The sequence below is a fragment of the Perca flavescens genome, chromosome 23, assembly GCF_004354835.1.
Source record: "Perca flavescens isolate YP-PL-M2 chromosome 23, PFLA_1.0, whole genome shotgun sequence".
Classification (NCBI taxonomy): domain Eukaryota; kingdom Metazoa; phylum Chordata; class Actinopteri; order Perciformes; family Percidae; genus Perca; species Perca flavescens.
In genome coordinates, this window is record NC_041353.1 from 15,276,693 (window position 1) to 15,295,738 (window position 19,046).

At 41.0% G+C, this 19,046-nt stretch overlaps 1 long non-coding RNA gene across 1 annotated transcript in view; it reads right to left on the reverse strand.

Moving 5' to 3' along the window:
• The window catches only part of LOC114549910 (uncharacterized), a 190,935-nt gene extending 183,504 nt beyond the window's left edge, over positions 1 to 7,431 (reverse strand). The window contains exon 1 of the long non-coding RNA XR_003691616.1: positions 7,249 to 7,431. This is a non-coding gene — a long non-coding RNA (uncharacterized LOC114549910). The remainder of the gene's footprint in view (positions 1 to 7,248) is intronic.
• Positions 7,432 to 19,046: the final 11,615 nt, after the last annotated feature.

Below are 19,046 nucleotides of genomic sequence, written 5' to 3' on the forward strand. Positions count from 1 at the left end.
TGCACTTTACAACAATGTGGAGGGAAAAAAAGATGGGGGAAGAGCTAGAAAGAGATAGTTAAAGAGATGTTCTTTTCTGAGGCTCCTTGGCGTCACATTGGGGATTCCATGTGTCTCATCATCTTGTTTAGAGTGCATTAGCAGCCAGTGACACAGCCTCCCTCCCTCCTCATCGCTCTAGTTTTCTTGTTGTCGGGCAGAGTGTCCTGAGGCAATAACAGCAGCCATCAGCACTCCTCCTCCTCCTCCTCCTACACCTCCTCTTCATGCAGAGATACGCCAGGGCCTAATTTTCCATCAGCAAAGCATGAAATCAAGAGAGAATGCCACACAACAAGCACTCTTAAGAGGGGACACTTTGCCAATTCGCCCACCCATACAAGCATATTACACACATTTGCGCGCAAACACAGTCACACATGCAGAGACGTGTCCTAACTTCTGAATACATTATTAAATCAAGTGGATGCTAAGCTAAAGTGACAATCAGAGGCTTGTTGATGAGAACAGAAATGTGACTTTGGGAGATGGTTTTACAAATTCCATGAAATTAGCAGCCGGTTGTTGTTTTCAGACTTGGTTTTTCTTTGACACAAAGGCTATTCAGACAGCAGGCAAAAGTGGCCCAAAATGGAAAAAATAATCTGGGGTCAAGTGACCAGGTCAGACTTCTTTTGCCATAGAGAATGTTTGTATTTGTTCACACTTGCACCGCTTGGGTACATAGCCCACATATTGTGTATTTGAGTTAAGGTAGGAGCTTTTTTTGTGTTTGTTTATTTTGTGTCTCCTTGGAACAGTGGACCTGGTTTTCCCTGAGCTTGTGAGGAAGAGATTGAGTCCAGAACCACTGTGGCAGAATCTCGTGTCCAACATACTGTATATAATGCACTATATTTACTTTTTACTGGCATGAATGCATTCATAAGTGTCCAAAATGTCAAATTACTGCTCACTATAGAGTGTCCTACTGTGTGGAATGTTTATTATGACGAATGAGTGAGTGAGAAAGCCATTGCAGGTCTTCTGCGCGACCGATGTTTTCCGCCATATTTTCTGTACCATTTGTGTAAGTCAACAGTGGGGGCATGATAAAAAAGGCCAGATCCAAGTCCACACATAACTGAAATGTGATCACGAATATCAAACCGGGTCACATCAGTATATAGATAGTGAGATCAGGTCTTGATTTTCTGGCATGGCAGTGTTACCAGCTGACAGTTATTGCAAGCTTTTGTGACTGGAGGACTCGTTAGGTCACAGATGTGACCACAGCCAGACAGACCAATTTTCTGTCTGAACTGGACAAGAAAAAGTAAGATAATGACAGAAGAGCAGAAAAAGAAGCTCTTTTGAGGAGGTTGTTGTTACTAAAGAGGGTCAGCATTGTGTTTTCAGAGCAGAGACGCGGAGCATATGTTATCAGAGACCAACTTCTGGGCTAAACCGAAAAGTAACTGTATCTTAGTTTTCTATCAACTGAAAAACAAAGCACTTAGTTATTAGGACAGTAACACTGACAAACACTACAGAGAGTGGAAAACTCTGTCTTCACTACACACACACACACACACACACACACACACAAACACAGAGAGAAGAAAAAGATCTCACAGTGCTGACTGACAAAGATGCCCTGCAATATAGATGACGAGAACAAAGCTCCCCATAACAAACTCCAGTCATATGGAGACGATTTCCTTTTCAATAATGAATCGCCATCAGCATCAGGCGTCAATACTGCCTCTGTGTGTTGTGTGCGCCAGCATCTGTGTGTGTATGTGTGGGAGGGGAGGGGTGAGGGAACATCTATCCTCAACGAGAACAATACTTCTATATTTAATCTGCGCTGAGAACAAGCAGGCATGCAAAGTCAAAAACAAAACGGGGATGGCAAGCTGAGGCTTTATGCGGCATGCAAATCACATCCGGACCATCCAGCTGCTGTGAGCTTATCCCCCGCATCTTTGTGATTGACAGGATTTTTAAAATGTGTAGATTATAAATATTTATAATTGACTTAATATTGACTGTATTCTCTCTGTTTGGGTGAACTTGTATGGGGAAAAGAAAAAAATAAGGCACAAAAAAAAAAAGTTCATCTGTGGTTCCATCTTCACATAAATTACCCTCCCTGCACCAGGGTGTGTGTGTGTGTGTGTGTGTGTGTGTGAGAATGTTCAGTAGTCTGTTTTCCTCACTGAGGATAATGAGCGTTACTTTGAATTTTCTGTTAGTTGTCAGGTCTCCTTGAGAGTTAGACTGTTCTCAGAGAGGTCAGCACGGTCACTGTATAGTCATGTTTGCCTTATAAAAGGTGGAAGTTGGAAACATGGGCCGGATCTCCAGAAATTACACCAATAAAAAGCACCACGAGCGAGCCTAATCATGGCTGGGACAGTAGCCCAGTCTGGAGAAAGGGTAAATATTCAGAGTGGTGTAGCAGGGGCAGAGCTTGTACCTCCTCCATTTACCACTCTTATACCCGCTGACCTCACATTGCCCCACTGAGCATTTCAGCATTATCCTGTTGACGCTACGCTTTTTCCCAGAAAACACCGTAAAAAAGTCTGACAAAGATGGCGGAGGTTATCAGCACTGTATCATAAAAATGTGTATGTGATTAAAATGTTTCTACACAAACATTGGTACTTGTATCAACACAAATTGTGATTTATATGACACACGAACTTAGTCAGGGGACATACACCACTAACTAGACCACTGTATGTTAGTTTAAACACTCAAACTTTTCAGCTAGCCGACAGGCTAATTGCTAGCATGTTCAGACATTGGATTTCATTGTAACCTAGCCAGGCAGCTAGCTAGCTAGGCTACTTGTGCATTTGTTTGATTAAATGTTTTGTTGGCGAACATTGACGCTTGTAGCAACACGGATTGTTGTTTATATGTCACACAAACTTAAACATGGCTAACACACCACCAAATAGACCACTGTAGATAGTTTAAACACTCTATTCAAAATTATTCAGCTAGCCAACAGGTCAACCGCTAGCATGTTCGGACATTGCATTTCATTGTAAGCATAGCAAGGCAGCTAGGCTACATAGCCAGGTTACCAGAGCATTTATGAGCTAACATTTTGCAGATGGTTTGCTGCTATGTATTTTTACCGCCCTATGTCTTCTGATCCGGTACATTTAAAAAACAAATTTGCTTCTTGCGTGATGTTTTCGCGACCACACCCCCGAGGCAAACTTTCGCTGGCCGAAATTCCAAAATAGTGTTTCGCTGTGTGGAACCCTACCGTAAGACTCCACCTGCTACTTTGGGGATCAAAAGTCAAATTCCATTGAAGATGACGAAGAAACAACGGAAAATCAAGAGGGTGCCGCGGTGCCATCACATAGTACGGTTCCAGAAGAAAAGCTATGTTCGGGTGGAGGACAAGTGGAGGAAATGCTGTGCCAGTGTAGAACAGGGATGGGCCCCAACCTCTAAGAAATTGAAATAGCTTTTGGCCTTTGATTGAATTGCGCTATGTGAACTCACTACACTGTATAAGCCAACTCCGTGTCTCTGTCTGTCTAACTCTCTTTCAGCTCCACATCAAAAAGGCCATCTGCAGTAAAAAAAGCCGGCCAACACACCATGCACTCCCATCTTATCCACGAGTTTCCTCTGCCCAGCATCCAGACACGGCACTGCCCACCGTCTCATCAATTTTCCTCTTTGATTTAATCACCCCGTGAAACTGAAGTGGCATTACAAAGTTTTATTGTCCAACAGAGTAAGTTTTACAACTGAAACTCGTTAAAATCTTATGGTAGTCTCTTATTTAAAAAAAAAAAAAAACATTGTGCCAAACAAATACACAAGGATTTATTTTTACAGTCTCAATAATGCAAACTGCTTTCAATCCCACAGAGCATTAGGATTTAAAGTGAGCATGAAACACAAACCCTTCAAGCAGATTAAATTTCAAATCAAGCAGGCCATGTAAATGATGTGGTGACAGGGGGCCCAGTGCAATTAGCATGCCAGGCTAGTGTTAAAGCAATTAGGCAAAACAGACGGCTAGAGCACCAGGGCTAAGCACGGGAAGGGAGGAAGGACGAATATTTCCATATTGTTCTTCAGGACAGGAGCGCATGTGTGTGTGTGTGTGTGTGTGTGTGTGCAATGTGTCTGTGCATGTACAGTTTGTTTGAGGTCGTTCGGCACTCGACTTGTTTGTGGATTTCTCAGAGGGAATGAGAGGTTAATGGGAACTAGACTTTGTTTACTGACAGCATATCCAGCCATTTTGGAGAGCAAAGGGGGTGGTGGGGTGGGGGGTGGGGGGAGAAAACTAAATAACAAATGCTGCATTACTTGTAAAAAAAAAAAAAAAAAAAAAAAAGAAAAGAAGAAGGAAACAGAAAACACTGACTCTCGTGTTGCTTAGGGGAATCATAAAAACATTTACTGGTAAACAAGCCCAGAGCGGAAACTCTGGAAACCACTTTGGGGAAAAAGCAGGCACATTTGGGCAAATCTCTCAGGTGGAGCCATCAAAAGCGGTGTCGGCTTGTACACAGAGACGTGGCAGAAAGGACCACCTGGAGACGAGGAATGACATTCGTTTGAGCGTAAATTACTCAAACAAGCATGCCGGGGAATGGCATTTAATACTTGATGTTTCCCAGTGGGAACGGTGGTGGATGCCTCTAGTTCAAACAAGGAGTTATGATATACAAACACTACTAAAAACAAACACAGCACATATCGCACGGTAAGTTTGATGCGACACGGGCCTTTTGGGATGCAAAGTGGGACAGCGACTCATCTCTGTCTTCAACGACGTGGGAAGAACAGCAGTAATAATGAGGAGTGGCGCGGGAAAAATAGGATTCTTTTTCTTTTTTACTGTTGTCACGTTTTGTTCCAGTGTCTTTTTTTTTCTTTTGAGTGTTCTGTGCACAGTCCAGTACAATAGAGGTACACTACAGTATACAATAAATGTTTTTAAAAAGGCTCTTTACATTTCCTTCCTCCACAAGATCACACCTGGCAGGTATCTCAACAAGAAAAGAATAGAAGGTTCTTAAGGTTATCAGATTGTCAAATACCCCAGTACAATCTAATGCAATCCAATACACCAGCCCTGTAATAAATCCTATATTTGTGAACCTAATCTACCATTATTGTCACCCCTGAGGGACTGATTTAAGAGTACAGTCAATTTTAAGTTTTGTTTTTTACTGCATTATATAGAGAAGTGTTTTTCTGGGTCCTTCATGAATGTAAATGAGGGTAGGAAAAGGTACATGATTTAGAGTTAACAGAAACATGTACCAAATGGGAAATGCATTAAGAATTCAATGCTACAATCTTGTAAATTACAAAATCAAATTCAATTTATGCAAATAAAGTAATTAGACAATGAAACCAACAATTTGCTCTAATTTTAATCTTTTTCACAATCATGTTTTCTGCACGCAATGGAACAGGGGAAGGGCCAATGACGAGGTTAAAAAGGAAATGACTCAAGCTGGCATTCTAAGATTTGCTGAGTCAGAGTTCTGCTCTGGGTCTGGTGGCAGTCACTGTTTGAAGAACAATTTTGAGTAAGTTTAGACAAAAATGCACTAAAGTGTATGTATGTGTTTTCCTGCCATTAAAGTGTGTGAACAGAGAAAACAGCCAATCGGGCGTAAGCCAGGATGTGTGTGCGTATGTATGTGTATGCATGTGCCTGTGTCGGTGTGTGTGTGAGTGTGTGTGTGTGTGCGCACACGCAAGGGGTTGCTTAGATACCACTTCCATACAGTGAATAAATGTGAAACCTAATTGCAGAACTAAATGTGTATAAAGGCAAGGTAAATAATAAACTTCAACGCAGGAGAACTTAATGACAGTGGCAGTTTGCTTTAAAAGCACACCACAGACAAACAAACTCGCACAATAAAAAGAAAAATTGCAGAGTTCCTGTCAATTTCTCTCATACAAACTCAATAAAGCGATCAACATTTTTAATCCTTTTTTTTTCAAGTAAATACCACCATGTAACCATAAATTGAGTGTAATCACAGCAGCAGGAACCTACTTTTGCTATTACACATTATAACACTGCGACCAATGATTAATGTGCTCCAAAGAAACCAGCTCATGGTGTAACCCTTACACAGAAATTCCCTTTAAAACATCTTAATGTTCACAACTCAATTAACTGAAATTTAAATTAAATGGAGTTTCCAGAGACTGTACTAATTAGTTCCTGTTCGAGTCACCGTCATGAATGTATGCTATGCATAACAACCTATCAGACTATGTAGCACCATATGGTCGACATGGCCTATGGGCTTTGTGGGAATTACTTCATGGAGAGAGTCCAAGCCAAGCAGGTGAAGCAGTGTTTTAGGTTGCAGCAGGCTTTATAGACAAAGAGTACATTTTTCTAGGAGTTGAAACGTGTGTGGGGAAAAGTTCTACAGAGCACACTGCATGAGAAGATGATCAACAAATAAAAGGTCAAACCCAAATAGACAGAGAGAGGAAGACAGACACTCTCATAAAAACAAACACCCACAACTGAGCAACATAATTAAGCCTGGTTTGTAGCCTAAAGAAACAAATGACGTTATGTAGCTGACTACTGTATCCTAGTAACAAAGCCCAAATAAAAAAACAAACAATGGATGACTACAAATCATTCCCAGACTGGGTCATTTTCCCTCCACATCAGGAAAGATGACAGGGGTGAAGGAGAATTTTCACACCACAACAATGCATGCTATTTTCTAAAATAAAATAAATCCGATTTTTATTGTATTTTCTTCTATTCTATAGTCTATTGATTTTTTGCATTGGTTGCTTTCATTGTTTATTTATTTTTTTTCTTACCTTGTTTATGTTGTTTATATGTTATTATGTTATTACAAACGCTAATTCCTTGTAGGCCTATGTGAAAACAACGTGGATAGGTGAAAACCATAGACATAAAATGGATTTAACCCATTTCATTTTTATGGTTGAGGATTATAGCATGTTCAATGCTAACTTGTTAGCATGACAACTAAATCGTTAGCTAGCTAGGCTGTTAGCATCAAACTTTGGTTGCTACTCCTCACCATCCCACACTTGAAAGACTGCTGGTTCCCTAACAGGCAGCATGGACTATAGAAGCAGCCACAACAAATATGTAAATCTTTCTAGAAAGCCCTGAAGAACAACGGCATTTTAATTTCATTGAGAGCAGTTGTTGCGTTGCTTAATTAAGGAGACAATTGAGCAACAGTGACTTACTTGCTGGAAGAGTTTTCTCTTTAGTATTCACGCAACGCTTGTCAGCGCAGGGCCTTCATCCGGGGTTTTGTGTCGTGCATCCATGGGTCTTTACAGCGGATCTGGACATCTAGCTAGCTAACCAAGCTAGTGAGCCAGCATGCACAATACCAGCACCCTGGAACTGGAACACCTTCGTTAACACCTGCGTTGAAAAATAGCCAATGATTATTCGACACAGATATTTCAAAATAAAAGTTCACATCATAATGTTACAGTCACCAAAAATAAGAAGCTTTAAAAAAACAAACAAAGAGTAAATGGAAAATAACAGCTAAATCTGACTTTATGGTGTATGTAGTGTATTTATATAGTTACCCTATCTGATGAAGGTCCTGTGCCAAAATATGGTAAGCCTACAATAAACAAGGAGAAATCCTGCAGTAATGCCTTGTTGTATTTGTGTTTCTTAACTGATGAAGTAGCACTCTACACTCTGATGTAGAATTACAGTACAGTTTACTTTATGAGGCATGAAAGAAGCCTATTTGAATCCTACTCAGCTCGTATATACAAAATTGCAGGGTCTAGGGTCCAACAAATCACTGTGATTGCACATCTTGAAATGTATGTCTATTTACACAAAACCCTCCCACAATGTCCAAAACCATCAAGTCATTACTGTGGATAACATCAATTTGTTAGCCTGACTGAATAGAAGTTTAAAACTGCGTTTTTGGGCAACAATATTGTGTTGGTTAGTATGCAGAATGGCCTCTACTGAGACTTTCAGTTGGTCTTTGAGCCTTAGAGTCCCATATTGGTATGAAACCAGTAAGCCTATACCTTGGGGATGGAAAACTGCATAGTTGAGTGTAAACCAATGATCAACTGAGAGCTTGGCGGGATTATGTTGTGGCTTCTTCCATGGCTGTTTTATGACATGAGCTGCTCATTTTAAAGAGGAGTGTCTGCCGTTCGAGGCACGGTATGGCCCCATGGTGGAATCTTTGCTCTTCCAGTCCAGAACGCAACCTGTTTTAGCCATCACTTTGATTATACAATTCTAACAAGAAAGGTATCATGTTATACAAACATCAAAACAAAATCACACAGAAATATATACACTCCAAAGGGAGACTGGCAAGACTGGCACAATTTGTGGAACAAAGTTTTGTGAAATTATACTAGAATCAATCTCAGGTACGGTCAGAGAGAGGGGAAGAGAGTGAATGTTTGCTTTTACCTGTCACATGCAACCATTTCCTAATTTCCAGACTATCATGAACAAGGCTCTGGCTTAGAAACAAAGGGCCCACTAACAAAGCTTCCCATGGAGAATTGACTGCGGCCTTGGTTTCTATTTACATACAGATGCACTGGAAATAATTTGCATAATGTTTTTTTGTAGCTGTGTGCTCAGGGGAGCAGCATTGTAACATATTGGTGCCTAATGAACTCTGAAAAAAATTGATTTTCCACAGAGTAAATTAAGAAATGCATTATAGCTGTTAAAGCAATCTTGGGGGAAATCGGAGCCTTCTTCTGCTAAACTACGCTTGATAAGTAATAAATTACATGTTACACTTATTTGCTTTAATTCATGCTAATTTTGCCCAATTAATGTACCACTGTAGTTCTGAGGGCAGCCACTGGAGATTTAATTATTTATTGGATTTTGGTGTGTGTATGTGCTTGTGTTGTATTGTTGGCATATGATGCTTGCATGAATAGAAAGGATTGTTTGTGGATATTGTGTTGTACTACATGCAATTTTATTTGTTTATAAGTTTAATTGTAAATGTTTGTGTGTGTGTGTGTGTGTGTGTGTGTGTGTGTGTGTGTGTGTGTGTGTGTGTGCGCGCGTGCGTGCGTGCGTGCGTGCATGTGTGCGTGCGTGCGTGTATGAGTGTCTATCAACAACAGAGTTAAATTCCATGTCTGCCGGGACTTCCTGACAGAGGCCTGATTGTCTGTGACTGCAGACTCTCACACACACACACACACACACACACACACACACACACACACACACACACACACACACACACACACACACACACACACTTGGACTAGTTTTGGCTGCCTTCCTCCTCTTCCTTCATTTCCTTCCCCTCCCTCGCTAGCTAGCAGGGTGAGTCATTGTTTACAGACCTTTCACTCTGCTGTCCTATCACCCTGCCCTGATGTGCTACTTTTCCATTTGATCACAGCTCCTGCATGTGGTGACATGACACCAGGCCTGGCCTCCTCCTTGAGCCATCTCCAGGGCCGATTGCTTCTGTTCGCATGATAAAGTAACTGCAACTGGCTGCAGCTTTTCATCTCGGATCTTGACGGTTTATTTTTAGCCTACGCTTCAGGTTGAGTGACTTCTAGTGCATGTGTATGCCAGCAGGTAGGTGATTCAGTATGTTGCTCAGACACACATTTTTGTTTCCAAAGGATTAAACGTGCAACCATCCTCATCCTCACTAGCAACTAAACTAACCCAATGGAGCATAATCAAGAAACACAACAGGAATACAAATTTTTAGTATGAAATGAGAGGGAAAAAGTTGGATTTAGGGATGTAAAAGGGGAAAACGGTGACACTATCTGAATATCAACTGTCAAATAATTTAAGTACAAACACACATATGTATAGACGCACACACACACCTTATTGGAATCTCAGGCCTTATGCTGAATGTTCCTTCGATGCGAGCATTTGAAGCGAACATTTGGCGAAGCTGCTGGAAAAATATACTGTTGAATTAGCCTTTTGTTTCAGCATGCTGTAGCAGAGAATAAGCCTCTGTTTCCCTCCTCATAACCTGCCACTGAAGACATTTCCCCCGTAATGCAACTGCTAATATGAAGTAAGTTCAACTAGAGAACTTTATACAACTGTGTGCAATCAGAAACTATATGCAAATTCAAGTTTTACTAAGGCGATCTGTAAGCATACCTGTACAAAACACAAATGCAAACACGAATGACATGATGGCCCTGTTAGCTATCAGCCTGCTGTCAGACCTAATAAGAATTAGAAGGAGTTAGCGCTACTTTGTTTCTCTCCCCTTCAAGTACTCTCTCTACTCCTGCACTCACTTCTGAGGCATCCACTAAGTATCCACCCTCATCACGCCAATATTAAAAAGCTTAGCTGGCACTGGTTTTTCAAGTAAATTAGAGAAAACAAAATCTCTAAGATTAGTCAATTAAATGGCACATTAGCCCGAGACTTAATTAAAAGATAGCAGGGCATACAGTCTTTAAGGATATTGAGAGGCGACAAGAGTGTTTAAACAGCAGATTGAACAAATGGCACTTATTAAAAACTTGACTGTGAGTCACTTGACACCTCACATATCCCCTGCACCTTGAGCTACATAAACAGAGTGTCAGCTCCCTGGGTTCCTGCTATGCAAATCTCTGGGATGAGGCAAAGAGAGGAAGTGCACTCGTCATACAGCATCCTCCATCTGGAACGTCAAGATGCCCTCCTACAATCAGCGGCTTAGCAACCAAAGCAACCCGAGCGGAAACATTTACTATCTCATACTTTTTTTTTTCCAACTACACCACTTCTAAATAGTGGTTATCAATGTTTTTGAAGGCGAAATAGAAGGTGAATGTGCCAAAAAATACATTTCAGTCACATTTAAGATGCATCTTGTAACACAGAAAGTGTGTTAGTAGGTTTGGCTGTGAAGAAAATGTATTCTCATGAACACAAACCCCTTCTGAGTTAATATATGTGTGTGTGTGTGTGTGTGTGTGTGTGTGTGTGTGTGTGTGTGTTTGTGTGTGTGTGTGTGTGTGTGTGTGTCTGTGTGTGTGTCAAACTCTTTTCGAAAAGGCATCCTTAATTAAACCTTTTGTTCTACCAAAATGACAGAAAAAAAGCCAGGAGAGCAAAAGGCAGTTATTGTGTCAGAGTGCTGAGACTGAAGAGCGAGGTACACTAAAACATCACAGTTCACTGCTCGTGTTGCCATCTCGGCATCACTTTCTATCCGGAACAATGCGACAGCTGACAGCTCGCACCCAAGAATTATCACGCTAAACTGAATTATTTCTGCCACGTGTTAATTTATTAACAACCTGTGCATGCTCTAATGTAGCCTGCATTTGCATATACATTTTTAACCTGCGAGCTCAATCGTCTTGAATATTCTTTCGGGGGATGAGAATATTTCAAACTGCCTTTTGTTGCAGCACGATTGAATTTTGAAGATTGGGGGAGAGAAAGACACATAAATCTCACACATAACCACAGGGCACACATTCTTAAGGGCAGATATCTGCACTTCATCACCTTGCAACATATGAGATGTGGCATCTCTGATCTGAAGCCTCCTCTTCACTTTCCCCTCTCTCTCTCTCTCTCTCTCTCTCTCTCTCTCTCTCAAAGAGGCACCTATGACTGCTTTAAGATGGCTTCAAATACTGCGAGCTGGCTTGTTTAGTCCCCAGGACTTTTCTGTTTAAGAGGAGCAAACATACAGTATTAATAAGCACCAATGAACTATTTATGTCTGGCTTCAATACACAAGATGGAATAATGTGACTGTGCCTACTCACAGATATATCGCAATCTGTAAACCAATGCTTGTGTTTTCTTTTTAAAAGTTATATTACATACATTATAGGCAGAGCATGACAGATTCAATACTGCACAACAGCCATGTTCTAACAAAGGATTCTAACAATGTCAATTATCACCTGGCAGACAACAGAGCTTAAGAAAAACAGGTATCTGGGGAAAAAGAAATTCACACTGACACCTTTCAGGTTATGAATCACCTTCTCTCGCACAAGATGCAACATTAAACATGCCAATAAAATAATATTTCCCAGCCAGTTAACCCACTCCTATCCACCTTTACAATAACAGATTCCTCCTGTGTCTTAAATATAGTTGTAACTTCTAAAAACAGTATTGTTCTCAGATCATTTACATTTATATCTGCACCAAAGCTGTAATTGTTCTACTTTTTTCCATTTGTATTTCAATTGATTTGATTGAAGTAGTCCAATGCTACTTAAAGGGCCAGTAAACCCTAACAATTTCTGCAAGCACCCTTTTACAATAGAGATTTTGTTTGTAGTTCTTGTAACTGACATTTTTCAATAAAAAATATTCAACCACGACTTGTCCATAATCAATGTTACTCAAAATAAGCTGGAACTACTTTTCACCATACAGTATGAAAACTGTTTTAAGTAAGAAATGAGGACACTGGAAAGAGGTGATCTTGCTGATTCTTTTCAATGTACTTTCAGTTCTGTGAGCATCGCAAAGTAGATACCAGTCACCTTCACTGTACTGGGGTGAATACAGAAAGTACACAGATAGAGACATATCTGGGCAAATAAAACCAAATCTATATGCATGGTAAGAAAACACTTGAGCCAAGTAAATAAACAAGTTATTTATTTAGTAATTTGGATGTACCAACCCTTTAAATCCTAATAAAAAAGCACAACATAAACCTATAACATCACATGTACAGTGTGTGATAATAGCATGCCAGAAACAGTGCCGCATTTACTCTGACAATGATCCCAACTGTTTCACGTACATGTTAATTTACACTTAAAGAACTTCTTTTCCGGATGAGGACGCGAGCAGGTGTTGCCGATGCACACCTGTAAACTTTGCCCACATATCAAATTCCCTGTGTACAAAACACCGTGCCGATGCCTAGTTACTTTCTTTTAATCTGCGCTGCACACTACACCTCATCACGAACAAACTGTCACCACGGCAGTGTAAACAAAGATGCAACAGGAGATGTGTTTATTTGTAGCAGAAGAAACAATTAAGGAGGCCTGACAGGCAAGTAAACACATTGAGGCAAAGCATCTGGTAGTGTGTGTGTGGGGGGGGTTGTTGTTTGTTGTAGAGAGACACTGTTTGGCGGAGACATAATATATAGCAGGAAAACAATTTAACAGATCTGACTAACAATTAATACGGTGTTTATTTACTTGTTAAAGAAAAATGAGAAACAGCTTTGACGTTGCTGGAGCAGAATATGGAAAAAAACACTCATGTGAACAAGTTTGTTTGCTCTTGTGTTTTCACAAAGCATGATAGTGCCAGCTTATGTGTGTGTGTGCGTGCGTGTATGTGTGTGTGTGTGTGTGTGTGTGTGTGTGAGAGGCTTTGCCTGTCAGTCATGTTAACTCAATGTGAAGAGGCTGCTCCAAGCGGAAAGTTGAGTCCTATATATTTGCCACAATGGCTGGTGTTATTAAGACCTTGATCCGTGTTTTCTTTCTGCATGGAGGGAGGTAAGCTACTGGATGCTCCCTCTTCCTCTCGCTACTGTTTGTCTGGGCGGGGTGGCTTGGTTTAGTTGGGTTAGGAAGGAGACATACACACCACAAACACACATCTTGGCTCTGTAAACATGCTTTTTTTTCAAACCACCGCGAGGTAAATTTTCCATTTGTGCTCATGTTTTTGGTCAGATTAAAGCATTTTTTGGTGGAAGCTGTGAAAAAGAAATATGGTTTGATGTACAAAAAGGTCGCTCAAAAAATGTTTCACTTGGCAGTACTGGAAAATCCAAGAAGAAGAAGAACAAGAAGAAGAAGAAAACTATTCATTGAAATCCAAATTGCAAAAGACTTTTTCTTTACGTGTTTTTTTTTTTAAAGCAAAACTTTGATTGCGCTTCTAAATCACTTTACCCTAAAACTGTCACTTTACCTTTATATACTTTAACGTACCGTTACAACTGTTTTTATATATTTATTAGGGCTGTCAATCAATTAAAAAAAATTAACTAATTAATTGCACAATTTGCTGTAATTAATCGCGATTAATCGCTTTTTTAAATTGAGACTGAAGCTTATAATAATGGATATTTAAATGCTAAATCATTTAACTTTGCAAATATGAAGAAAAAAACAAACAAGGAAAGGTTCTGCTAAGTTCAGAATGTTTAATATCTTTCAGAACAACAGCAGCAACAATTTGGCTTAGTCCTGCTGAAGGCTGCTGAAACGGCTAGAAACTGTCTGACTTGAGAGCAGATTTTTATCACCGTCCCCGGCTGCTGTCGCCTGCTCTCGTCTACTTTACAGGCGAGGCGCAGTTCATCTCCAACGAGCCGAGAGTTCAGTCGCCGGCAGGGCAGTCGGGACTCACCCGGAAATGGCGAGCGGAATGAGGTGACTAGTCTCAAAATCTGACGAAAATCTTCTAAACTGACCTTTGTTGAGCTGAAATGAAGACAGATTCATCAACTGCACGGCCTATTTCTCGCTTAAAATGTTTTCAGAAACATGTTTCAGTGAACTATTTTAGTACAATATGAGATCGTATTCTGAACGGCCGCCATGACAGTCTGGCTCTCAATATCCGGAGAAAACAAACCCATGTGACGCGTTCGTCCAATCAGCTGCCGGTTTTCAATACTTGGGCAACAATACAGAGTAGCGCCGCCTGCTGTTATGGAGACGTATTACGTTTCTCAGCCGCCACATAAAGTAAACAAACACAGTTAAATATTAAAAGATTAACGCAAAGATTAACGCAAAAATTAACGCGTTAATTTTGACAGCCCTAATAATTATATTACTTTTTTTTATGATATACATATACCACATTTATTTTTACGCTCAGCTTATTCATTTGCAATTTCTGTCTCCACAAATTTATATTACCTTATTTCACATTTTATTATGTTATATTTATCCCTATAATTTAACTTGCAGTATTTTATGTCTGAGAGTCTCATTTAGGTATCTTTTTTTTTTTTTTTTTACATTTTGTGATTTTCTGTTTTATATATATTCAATTAGCATTGTTGGACGGAGCAACCCAGGATTTTTTTTAGTGACGACGACTGCTTCTGTAACTGTTGTGCGTCTAATAAAAAACTTGAACTTGAAATAACACGTGGGTGTTTTGTTAATTTGCAAAAGACAAATGAAGCAACTGATCTGATACACATATCCTGCTCTGGATGTGGTTGTAAATGCTCAGACAACAGAACAAGCACGCCTTCCAAACAACCTGCCAATCATCCACGAGATCCAGATGACTGGAGGCCAGTGGAGGCCGCGTTCATTTAAGTGATGTTAATAACAAACAATCAAAAGTGCTGCTTGGGAGAGCGCAACACATCCACATCAGCAAATGACATGTAACAATGGTGACATCTAATTTATAGCTCAAGGAGCGTGTACAAGCAAATAAACAGGCACCCCTGGTCCGCATGTCCTTCTCAATTTGCCTCCCCCACGGTCTATTGCCTTTCAGACGCAGGGGGCAGGAGGAAAATAGAAAAGTTGAAAGTGCCGAACTTTAAGCCGATGTCTTATTTACAGGTCCAAGAGCCAACGCTTCTGTTACTTTCTCTGAAAACCATGTGCAGGCATCTGTAAAGCACACCCCCCCCTTAACACAAGCGCACAAACAAAAATATTCCACTTGCACGTACAGCTTAAGATGCCACAACTTCTGAACTGAGGGAGGGGGGGGAGGATGTGAGGATGGAAGGGATGTTTTCAGCACTGTTGAAGAAAAAAAGGAAATGATTTAAAGACATCGCAGCGTCTCCTCTCCTTTCATTCCTGTCGGATTCTTGCGTTCTCTCAGGCAGATGTCAGCGCCGTCTGCACGGGGCACGACGCGTGACAGAAACTTTGAACCTCACCGTGCCCCATCCAGAGGGAAGGGGGTTTCAAGCTCCAGTCTCAGGATCTCGCTAACTGCCGCGTTATCTTTGCACCGCCGTGGCGACGCCTCCAGGTAACAAGGAGATTAGAAGCAGTCGGAGGCCCATGTACCACAGCAAAGCTTTAGCAAAAGGGGGTCTTTAAATATTTAAGGTATGAGTACGATCACACATTGTTACTCTTAGAAGAGAAGGGGAACAAAGAATACAAATGTTTCACTTGGAAATCATTTACATTTCATTGCTGCGACTCTGTTCTGAGGCTGATGCAAGAGTGTTGAATTTGAGTTTGTTTTTTTGTATAAAAGGTATACACAATTTAACAGACGTGTCATTCCGTCACGGTTAATGCAATTTTTATGCACACTTCCTGTTGGCAACCACATCAATAATTTGTGCGAGAGAAATAGCAAGCAAACAAATAACTTCTTCGGCCTCTTGTCAAAGTCAATTAGAGTCCTCAGGTAATGACCCTATTTGCATTGTAAACCAGGCCCTTGTGTGAGAGGGCTAATGGGGCCACTACCTGAGGAGATTAATTGAAAGTGACATTACTTGAACTCTCCTCTTTCTTTTTTTTTTTTCTTTTTCTTGCACAGCCCTCTGAAAGATCGTCTCATCTTATTTTAATGTCGCGCCACAAGTCTAAACAGCGAGGTCAAATCTTTGCAAACTTTGACACGAGTGAGGAGAGTGAGGAGTTGAAGGGCATTGTGGTGCGTTAGAGCAGGTAAACGTGTCTGTGTTGGGAGTGCTCAGAAGAAAAAAGGGCACTGCTTGATTTTCGATCAGGTTGAAAAAAAGAATGCACTGCAAAAGAGTAGAGCCCGCTTGCTTTAAGTCCTTCCCTGCTTTACTACGTTACAATCAGTATTATGTTCACAATCCATTATGACACATGCCACAATGCGACAATGCATGTCATTTTCTGATGTGCTCAGTATTATTGTCAGATATTGTATCTGCATAATTATCTTCAATGACTCACAATACAATATTAGAAACACATCAGAATGAATCACCTCAATGCTAGCTGTTGTAATGATGGCTATTATGGATCATACAGTATGGATTGACAGACATGGGGGGGGGACATGCAGTTACATTTTCTGCCATTCGACAAAAACAAGCATTGATGTTCCATCTAGAAAAAAAACAAAAGGGAAGTGTCACACGTTACTGCCAGCCCCTCTTGTCCTGTCTAATTAGTCATATTATATGTAATTATAACACGGTTCTAATCTTATCAGTATACAACTCTCGGGTCTACCTCTAATATGAAAATGAAGGAAACAAAACACCATTAATGCACCCATCTGCTTTTTCTCTCATATGAAGCAATGGCAAAAGCAGTAATTTGTTCTCATGGCCGGGGGCAGCAGACTTTCATTTTCTGAGTGAAAGAGTTGTATCCCACCCAACTGAGCAGGAAGAGGGGGTGGATGGATAAATGGATGGATGGATGGATGGATGGATGGATTAATACACGGCTAGTCAGAGGAGATGGCCACCGCCACACTCTAATTCATTTAATATTGTAAGAGAAATGACCTTGCGATCAGAAAAGTGCTGAATTTCTCCCCAGTCGGCAAACAGAAACAATGAAGCCGTCCTAATTGTGACATTACAATCCAGCACACAGTGAGCGATCAGAGGGGGATTGATTAGACGAGTGGAAAGGTGGACGACTTTGTGAAAAGGTCAGTGCACACTCTACCTACGAGTTTGGAATATTTTCAACCATGCGCTGTCTGTGAACGCGGAACAAAGTGAAAGAAAGAAAGAAAAAGTACAACTCCTGTGTGATTACGGACTTTCTGGACAGTGATATCCCCCCTCCCCCCAACGCATTAGTGAAATAAGATGGTAATTTCCTGGGGCCAGGGTGTATCCAGGCAGAAAATGATAAAAGGAAATAAAGATAGAATGGAAGCAGGGGGGCTGACGTGGAGGTTAATTGAGGGGTTAACAGGGGGTGGTGTCGGCAGAAGGTCAGACTGCTGTTCCAGCCAGCAGGAGGTCCCTGCTCCCTGGTGAACTCGTTGAGTGTCATTGGCTACGTTTTCATGTTAGTGGTAACGCTGCTGCCAGGTGAGCGCCGTCTCTAAAAGAGAAAGGAGCAGAGGAGGAGGAGTGTGAAGGGGCAAGGGTTACATATGTGGCCATCATGAAACTGCACAGCTGCACCGTTCACAAGAGAAACAAGAAAATAGAACCCGGCACACAAGTCTCCCATAAACGATGTGCAAGTCTGACATTACAGCGTGATATATTTCAAGATGAAAATGTCTGTAGTCTATAGCCAGGACATTCCACTTCTGGGATTGCTCTGTTGCCGGAGGAAATTCCGCCAGATGTCACTCTTTTCGGCCGGATGTCCGTTTCCTTCCGCTTTCTTTGTGTTGGAATTCTAAACTCCGGTGGATTTATGAGGACTATGGTTAACTGCTCCTCAGATCTCTGCAGGGTAAATCCAGACAGCTAGCTAGACTATCTGTCCAATCTGAGTTTTCTGTTGCTGTCAACTTTTGAACTGTACAGATGTTCCACCAAAACAAGTTCCTTCCCGAGGGTATTTTGCAGCGGCACTGTGGCGCCGTCCGGCGCTTAGCCCAAGACGATTGTGATTGGTTTAAAGAAATGCCATGAAACCAGAGCACGTTTTTCTCCCATCCTAGAATGCTGTGTTGACTAGTCAGACCCTCCTCCGCAGCGCTGTGGAGGAAGGTTTCGCAATGCGGGACTACAATGTCTGCAACCAGTTTCTGCAATAACAATGCACATTGAGCAATGTCGGACGAACAGACAGTATTAATATAAAGGAGAACGTTTAAGATGGGAAACAAAACCAGCAGCAGCCAAACTATTTAGGAGACAAAAAGTAAAGTGAATGGAAATGGCAACAGCTCCTTACAGAACAGTTGTTGAAAAAAATCACATTTAATATCAGGGCTGCAACTAGCAATTATTTTCATTATCGACCAATGTACTGACTTTTCTTGACTAATCGATTACCCGTTGAGTCTTTAAACCTTCAGACAGAGTGAAAAATGCCCATTATAAGTTCCCACAGCCCAAGGAGGATGTTTTAAATGTCTTGTTTTATTTTGGACCAACAGTCCAAAACCCAAAGATGTT